This window comes from Schistocerca gregaria, chromosome 1 (genome assembly GCF_023897955.1).
Source record: "Schistocerca gregaria isolate iqSchGreg1 chromosome 1, iqSchGreg1.2, whole genome shotgun sequence".
Classification (NCBI taxonomy): domain Eukaryota; kingdom Metazoa; phylum Arthropoda; class Insecta; order Orthoptera; family Acrididae; genus Schistocerca; species Schistocerca gregaria.
The window spans coordinates 821,139,320-821,148,862 of record NC_064920.1 but is presented as its reverse complement, the minus strand read 5'-3'; the positions used below and the strand labels follow the sequence as shown (position 1 = coordinate 821,148,862).

The window sequence follows — 9,543 nt, the reverse complement described above, 5'->3', positions numbered from 1 at the left end:
CGTGTGTCAGAACAGGAAAGTACTTGATAAACCAAAATTATATAGAGATATTGCAATAAAATTCACATGAACTATTACTGCTTGCAAACACATTAAGTAAGTAATAGACTTAAAACAAATGATTTTGTACATAGTTAAATTTACAAAAGTAGCAGTCACAAGTGCAACTTCCTATTAAACAGTTAAGTCAATTTTCAGTCTTTTAATGACAGATTTCTCTATAGTCCTCATCACATTCTTCACAAAGGTTCCTCATTACATATGCAAAACTTCATATAAATGTGTGTCCCACTGTTATCATCTTATTAGGCACTTGTTAGGTCATTTCATCACGATATACCTGAAATAGTACATACAGTCCTTGCTCAAAGGTGTACAACTGGAGCACATACATAGGAAAGGAAAAATTATATAATAGTAGATGCTCAGGTACTCGTCTGTCTGTAATTATAAATAAGAAAAAATGGTTATTCTAGTTAAGTAATCTAAGTCATATTTGTATGCAGTGTCATAAATCAGTATTCAAGGTCTATATTTTCCATAAGTATGGAGTTCTTTCTATGTGTGCATTGTGTATATGATGTTCACAGAATTCACCAAGTGTCAACTTTATTTGCATGTATAGTGATGAAGACAATGTAGAATACTGTAATAATACATTCTTAAAAGTGTAGATAATTAACAGCTGGTAAAGTAGCTGCTTATGTGCTTGCACAAAGAAAGTGTAGGCCAAAGTTTAACATAAAATATAAGATATATAAGCATTGAGGTAATGGTGACAAAATACTCTCACAGATACACACATCAAAGAAATATCCTGTTTTGGATGGCTGATCCTTTTACAGGATTTTCTGCTGACAAGTTTAATCCAGACACTGATGCACTCAAAAAGGAAACTGATCCTAAAACTAAACAAATTACTTACCATTTGCTTTTAAACCAGTGTTGAAATGTAATAAGTTACTCTTAGACGCGTAAATGTACACTTGGGGATGACATGATCAAGTGGGATACTTAAATCGTTTATTTCCTATTCATTCTTATGTCCAACCTTCTTACAGAATTAACAATTAGATCTACAACTTCATTTCCACTTTATTTTCTCAAAGTTTGAGGTTTTATTGTGAAAAAACTTACTAAAACTCTACAATTCCAAATATTGGCCATCATTGGCCACTTCTTTCTTCATCTTTCCAGCAGCATACAAATCCTGTGGTGGAAGAACTGGACATCTCTTAAGGAGATCCAAAAATCGATCTAATTTTGCACATGGCTGGAAGTTCTGATCAGTCAGGCCATGTGCCACTGATCAAAAAAGATGTTGATCAGAGGGACAATGACTGGAGAATATGGTGGATGGGCTAGGATTTCCCATTCCATTGCTTCCAAGTATGTTTTGATGAATTTTGTGACATCAGATCGAACATTGTCATGGTGCAAGAACACCTTTTCATGCCTATCGTTGTTGTATTGTGGCCATTTGATTTTCAGTGCTCAACTGAAAGGTATCAATTGCTTTTGCTAATGATCTCTTGTGATTGTTTCTGTTGACTTTAGTAACTTTGAAAACATTCTCTCTTCCACCACCATTCTGCCTCCAAAGCCAAAATAGGTCCATTTAAGATAACTGCTTGGGCTGTTCCATTTCCTCCAAGTTTATTCTCGAGGCTCATAATATGATTGTAGACAGGCATAAGCTTATTGTATGGCACTTACAACCTGCACCACTACTTGCCTCTTCTGCCATCTGTTGCAAGATGCCACAAACAAAGTTGTAGACCTAATGCATCAATCTACTTACAGTGATGGTTGAGTGTTTAATCATGTAAATCATAGTTAAAGTACTAAATTTGTATCTCAAAAGTGTTTCCTTTCTCATGCATTTCTTTACTGACTGTGAAATGTCTTATAGTCAAGTTTTTTTCTCCAAACTACATATTTAGCCTGGCTAACAAAATGAAGAAGTATATTAGGAGAGAGTGTTGTACCTTGGAATTTGTTTCAGATTATTGCCAATAGCTAGCTCTGTAACATAAATGTAATATGTGTTCTTATTCCAGTTTGAAGTGATAGCATTCAGTTTATGTGTGTTGCAAGCTTTCTTCTGAAATTATAAACATTCTCCTGAAAAGCAAGGTTTTCCCAAATGTGAAAAACTTCCAAGAAATGACATGGTCATCTACCGAGCAACAAATACTCTATTCAGATTTTAAAAATACTGCAAGCAAGGAAATTTTGTCAACACTGCTTTTAATAGTCCATGTGTTACATTGTTGCTCTACTACATACCAATAATCAGAAAGTGAAAGCAAATTAGAAAGGAGTGTTATCAGAAAACAATTACACGTTAAAAATATTGTAAAACAGAAGTTATTGCTAACTGACACAATTCCCATTTTCAAGTCGTGGAAAATTAAGACATTAAAGAAACTCAGTTCATTTGGAAGTACCACATGTTCCACAGTAAAGAGATCCTCAGTTCAAGGTACAAGATAATGCATGATTGACAAAATAGGGCTTAATCATCCACAATTTATGTAACTAGTTTCAAAAACCAGACTTCTACTCATCATAAAACTTGGTAACTGAATACTGAATGGTATACTCAACATTGCTGTAATACATTACATAGGATTTAAATTATGTAGACTTCATAATATTTGCAAATACAGTGGGAAAAAAAAATAACACAACCCTAAGTCTCACAACAACAAAAATGTTATCAAGTATTGGAAACTGGTTATGAGGTCTCTATTGTGCATTTCCTCATGTGATCCTAGATTTGGCCACAAGACTGAAACATCAACCACAAAACATAATGTGTTTTGAGGTACACTAAAGTCCAGATACAGTGCTGTCCCCTATGGTCATAAATATGAAAATATGATTAAATAAAATAGAAAGAAACTTCCACATGGGAAAAATATATTAAAAACAAAGATTCCAAGACTTACCAAGTGGGAAAGCGCCGGTAGATAGGCACAATGAATAAAACACACAAACACACACACACAGAATTTCGAGCTTTCGCAACCGGCGGCTGCTTCGTCAGGAAAGAGGGGAGGAAAATGAAAGATGAAAGGATGTGGGTTTTAAGGGAGAGGGTAAGGAGTCATTCCAATCCCAGGAGCGGAAAGACTTACCTTAGGGGGAAAAAAAGGATAGGTATTACTCGCGAACACACACACATATCCATCCATACATACACAGACACAAGCAGACATATTTAAAGGCAAAGAGTAAGAGCAGAGATGTAAGTCTAGGCGGAAGTGTGGAGGCAAAGATGTTGTTGAAAGACAGGTGAGGTATGAGTGGCGGCAACTTAAAATTAGCGGAGATTGAGGCCTGGTGGATAACAAGAAGAGAGGATATATTGAAGGGCAAGTTCCCATCTCCGAAGTTCGGATAGGTTGGTGTTGGTGGGAAGTATCCAGATAACTTGGACGGTGTAACACTGTGCCAAGATGTGCTGGCCGTGCACCAAGGCAGGGTGATCCTCATTACCAACAAACACTGTCTGCCTGTGTCCATTCATGCGAATGGACATTTTGTTGCTGGTCATTCCCACATAGAAAACATCACAGTGTAGGCAGGTCAGTTTGTAAATCACGTGGGTGCTTTCACACGTAGCTCTGCCTTTGATCGTGTACACCTTCCAGGTTACAGGACTGGAGTAGGTGGTGGTGGGAGGGTGCATAGGACAGGTTTTACACCGGGGGCGGTTGCAAGGGTAGGAGCCAGAGGATAGGGAAGGTGGTTTGGGGATTTCATAGGGATGAACCTAGAGGTTATGAAGGTTAGGTGGACGGCGGAAAGACACTCTTGGTGGAGTGGGGAGGATTTCATGAAGGATGTATCTCATTTCCGGGCAGGATTTTAGGAAGTCGTATCCCTTCTGGAGAGCCACATTCAGAGTCTGATCCAGTCCCGGGAAGTATCCTGTCACAAGTGGGGCACTTTTGGGGTTCTTCTGTGAGAGGTTCTGGTTTCGAGGGGATGAGAAAGTGGCTCTGGTTATCTGCTTCTGTACCAGGTCGGGAGGGTAGTTGCAGGATGCGAAAGCTGTTTTCAGGTTGTTGGTGTAATGGTCGAGGGATTCAGGACTGGAGCAGATTCGTTTGCCACGAAGGCCTAGGCTGTAGGGAAGGGACCGTTTGATATGGAATGGGTGGCAGCTGTCATAATGGAGGTACTGTTGCTTGTTGGTGGGTTTGATGTGGACGGATGTGTGAAGCTGGCCATTGGACAGATGGAGGTCAATGTCAAGGAAAGTGGCATGGGATTTGGAGTAGGACCAGGTGAATCTGATGGAACCAAAGGAGTTGAGGTTGGAGAGGAAATTCTGGAGTTGTTCTTCACTGTGAGTCCAGATCATGAAGATGTCATCAATAAATCTGTACCAAACTTTGGGTTGGCAGGCGTGGGTAACCAAGAAGGTTTCCTCTAAGCGACCCATAAATAGGTTGGCATACGAGGGGGCCATCCTGGTACCCATGGCTGTTCCCTTTAATTGTTGGTATCTCTGGCCTTCAAAAGTGAAGAAACTGTGCGTCAGGATGAAGCTGGCTAAGGTGATGAGGAAAGAGGTTTTAGGTAGGGTGGCTGGTGATCGGCGTGAAAGGAAGTGCTCCATTGCAGCGAGGCCCTGGACGTGCGGGATATTTGTGTATAGGGAAGTGGCATCAACGGTTACAAGGATGGTTTCCGGGGGTAACAGACTGGGTACGGATTCCAGGCATTCGAGAAAGTGGTTGGTGTCTTTGATGAAGGATGGGAGACTGCATGTAACGGGTTGAAGGTGTTGATCTACGTAGGCAGAGATACGTTCTGTGGGGGCTTGGTAACCAGCTACAATGGGGCGGCCAGGATGTTTGGGTTTGTGAATTTTAGGAAGTAGGTAGAAGGTAGGAGTGCGAGGTGTCGGTGGGGTCAGGAGTTTGATGGAGTCAGGTGAAAGGTTTTGTAGGGAGCCTAAGGTTCTGAGGATTCCTTGAAGCTCCGCCTGGACATCAGGAATGGGATTACCTTGGCAAACTTTGTATGTAGAGTCATCTGAAAGCTGCCGCAGTCCCTCAGCCACATACTCCCGATGATCAAGTACCACGGTCATGGAACCCTTGTCAGCCGGAAGAATGATGATGGATCGGTCAGCTTTCAGATCACGGATAGTCTGGGCTTTGGCTGTGGTGATGTTGGGAGTAGGATTAAGGTTTTTCAAGAAAGATTGAGAGGCAAGGCTGGAAGTGAGAAATTCCTGGAAGGTTTGGAGAGGGTGATTTTGAGGAAGAGGAGGTGGGTCCCACTGTGATGGAGGATGGAACTGTTCTAGGCAGGGTTCAATTTGGGTAGTGTCTTGGGGAGTTGGATCATTAGGAGTGGGATCAGGATTATTTTTCTTCGTGGCAAAGTGATGTTTCCAGCAGAGACTACAAGTGTAGGACAGTAAATCTTTGACAAGGGCAGTTTGGTTGAACCTGGGAGTGGGGCTGAAGGTGAGGCCTTTGGATAGGACAGAGGTTTCGGATTGGGAGAGGGGTTTGGAGGAAAGGTTAACTACTGAATTGGGGTGTTGTGGTTCCAGATTGTGTTGACTAGAATTTTGAGGTGTTGGGGGGAGTGGAGCTGGAAGTGGGAGATTGAGTAGATGGGAGAGACTGGGTCTGTCTGCAATGAGAGGAGGTTGAGGTTTGTTGGAAAGGTTGTGGAGGGTGAGTGAGTTGCCTTTCCGGAGGTGGGAAACCAGGAGATTGGATAGTTTTTTGAGGTGGAGGGTGGCATGCTGTTCTAATTTGCAGTTGGCCTGTAGGAGGATGCCATGAACAGCCGGTGTGGATGTGGGAGAGGAAAGATTGAGAACTTTGATTTGGGATAGGAGTTAACGGATGTGTTCATTGGCCGAGTCGATGTATAGGTGAAGGATTAGGCGGGTGAGGGCTATGGATTGTGCTGTTTGGAACTGGTATAAGGACTGATGGAAAGAAGGGTTGCAGCCAGAGATGGGAACTTTAAGTGTGAGGCCTTTGGGGGTAATGCCAAATGTCAGACAAGCCTGAGTAAATAAAATATGGGAGCGTAATCTGGCTAGGGTGAAGGCATGTTTGCAGAGGGAATGTAAATAAAATTTAATGGGGTCGTTGTAGGGATGTTGTGAGGCTGACATGGTATTAGAAGGTGGAAAGGGTAATATGAGGTTAAAGTAAAAATAAATGGAAATATATATAGGGAGAGATAAAGGTGTGAAAAAAGTCGAAAAAGTGTTGGTTTGAGATGAAAATATGATTATTTCTGTATAAATTACAGTGAGTTCTTACAGACGTATGGACAGTGTCCTCATCAGGTAACATTGCTTTCTCCCTCATAACTAGAAGCATGTTAATTGTTATCAGTCAATGTTTTACACTGAAGCACAAAAGAAACTGGTATAGGCATGCATATTCAAATACAGAGATATGTAAACACGCAGGACACGGCACTGCAGTCAGTAATGTGCCTGTATAAAACAACCTGTTTCTGGCACAATTGTTAGATAGCTTAATGCTGCCACAATGATAGGTTACCAAGATTTAAGTGAGTTTGAACGTGGTGTTACATTTGGCGCATGAACGATGGGACACAGCATCTCTAAGTTAGTAATGAAGTGGGGATTTTCCCATATGACCATTTCATCAGTGTACCATGAGTATTAGGAATCCAGTACAACTTCAAATCTTTGACATTGCTGCTGCTGGAAAAAGGTTCTACAAGAATGGCACCAATGATGACTAAGGAGAATTGTTCAGCGTGAAAGAAGTGCTCCAGATTCCAGTTCTGGGCCATCAGCAAGTGTCAGCATGTGAACCATTCAATGAAAAATCATCGATACGGGCTGTTGGAGCCAAAAGGCCTACTTGTGCACCCTTGACGACTGCATGGTACAAAGCTATTTCAAATTTTAATGAGCGGGTGGACATGTACGGGTATGGAGACAACCACATGAATCCATGGACCTGCATGTCAGCAGGGGACTGTTCAAGCTGATGGAAACTCTGTAACAGTGTGGGGCCTGTGCAGTTGGTGTGATATAGGATCCCTAATATGTCTAGATACAGCTATGACAGGTGACACCTACATAAGCATCCTGTCTGATCACCTGCATCCCTTCATGTTCACTGTGCATTCTGACAAACTTGGGCAATTCCAGCAGGACAATGCAATTCCCCATGTGTCCAGAATTTGTACAGGAACACTCTTCTGAGTTTAAACACTTCCGCTGGCCACCAAACTCCCCAGACATGAACATTATTGTGCATATCTGGGATGCCTTTCAACATACTGTTGATAAGAGCATCCCCTTGAACTCTTACAGATTTATGGACAGTCCTGTAAAATTCATGGGGTCAGTTCCCTCCAGCACTATTTCAGACATTAGTCGAGTCCATGCCACATCGTGTTGCAGCACTTCTGTGTGCTCGCAGGGGACCTACACAATATTAGGCAGGTGCACCAGTTTCTTTGGCTCTTCATTGTATTTTCATTCATTGTGTAGTTTATCAACTTTGAGTCACCACATCGTAGTATAGTTTAGAATTGTAACCAGGACATGGAATATTATGTGGTTTTCATTTTAACAGACTGTATCTAATTTTAAACATTATGTAGCAAAAATCATTACTATTTAGTCACTGTACCAATACATCACAATCTATGTAGAAATCCATCCACAGCAAGTACAGTAAATCAGTCACCATTGAAAATCCTGAAGGCTACATTATGTAACATCAGAATCCCTTCTCTTACCAGTCACCAAGCTCAATCCTAAGTCCATTGGCATACTATAATCACTCAACCACTTAATGCAGGACAGTCCTTAACATAAGATCTTACAGGCATTCAACAAAAATATGGAAATATTGTGACAAATGCATTCTTGAACACATATGCAGATGCTACCCATTCCTGCAGCTTGTGCTGTTGTATTTGACCATGAATGATACCTATGGAATGTCCACAATATGTTGCAAGTATCTATTATAGTCAGAGCAGTATTCTGTGTAGATATGAGTGCATTATGTTAGAGCTAAGTGAATTTGAACATGGGTAAATTATTGGAGTTTGTATGATGTGTGCTTACATTATGAAGGTAAATGAAGTGCTGGCAGTTCAAGAGGCATCTTATCAGTTATTTATGGCACATACAGGAGAAATGAAAAAACATCATTAACAAAGTTACAAAATAGATGAAAGTGTGTGTTGAGCAATCATGACAGATAGTCTCTGAAGAAGAGGATTATGTCAAAAATTATGTGAATGAGAGCTGCAAAAGTCACTACAAAACTGGAAAAAAAGGAGTTCCAGAGGCAGGTAATTCAGGGTCAGCTGGAAACCTATCAGTGATCTAAATGCCCACAACAGGAAACATGGTGCCAAAGCCACAAAACTTGGACTACAGAGCAATGGAATGAGGTCGTTTAGCAGGATGAGTCTTGTTTCACACTGTTTGCAGCTTCTGGCCATGTTTATGTCCCATAAGTGAAACATGGTGGAGGTTTGGTGATGATTTGGGCAGCCAGTTTGTCGTATTCCATGGGCCACATGGTTACTCTGCAAGGTCATATTACTGCCGAGGATTGTATGGCCATTTTAGCTATCAGGTTCATCCTATGGCACAATGTTTCTTCTCCAGTGGTGTCAACTGGAGTTGTTACGTACCCTACCAATGTCCCAAAACTACCACGATCTCTGACGATTCCTAGGAATGATAAATTTCTATCGTCGCCACCTCCATGGGACAGCAGCTATCCAGACACCATTGAACAGTGCCTTATCTGGACACAAGAAAATTGGCAAGCACTCACTCCCATGGACACCCGAAATGGACTCTGCTCTCAAGGCACTGCAAAACAGCCTGCATGAAGCAGTGGGGCTCCCACATCTCACACCAGGATCTCAGCTAGCCCTAGTAGAGGATGCAAGCCAAGTTGCAATAGGTGCAGCACTTCACCAGAGACTGAAGGGTCAGTGGCAGCAACTTATTTTCTTCTCACAAAAGCTACAGATGGGTCAAACTCGCTGGAGTGCATACAACAGGGAACTGCTCACAATGTATGAAAGTGTCAGGCATTTCCGCCCTTTCATTGAGGGAAGACCGTTCATCATATACACTGACCATAAACTTCTCATGGCAGCTTTCTATAAAATGAGCAATTCATGTTTCCCCTGTCAGGCCTAACATATCGAGTTTATATGCCAGTTATTGACAGACATGCGCCACTTCGATGGGGCTGACAACACTGTGGCAGGATATTTTCTGCGCATAAAGGGAGTAAGTCCAATGTTGGACCATTCTGAATTGGCAAGGGTTCAGGCTTCAGATGCGCAGCGGCAGTCCTTGATGGTGGACTCAATCACTGGCTTGTGTTTACAACTTGTGGATGCTCCCTGCAGCCATTTAAGGTATGGTGCGACACCTCTATGGTTAGACCATGCCCATACACAACCTGGCACACCCAGGAACCGATGCCTCAGTGAAGTTATTAATGGACCGTTTTGTGTGGCCTTCTGTCA

General features: G+C 41.8%; 1 protein-coding gene across 1 annotated transcript in view; it reads left to right on the top strand.

Moving 5' to 3' along the window:
* The window catches only part of LOC126271190 (peroxidase-like), an 83,344-nt gene that overhangs the window by 438 nt on the left and 73,363 nt on the right, over window positions 1-9,543 (top strand). The window lies entirely within an intron of this gene.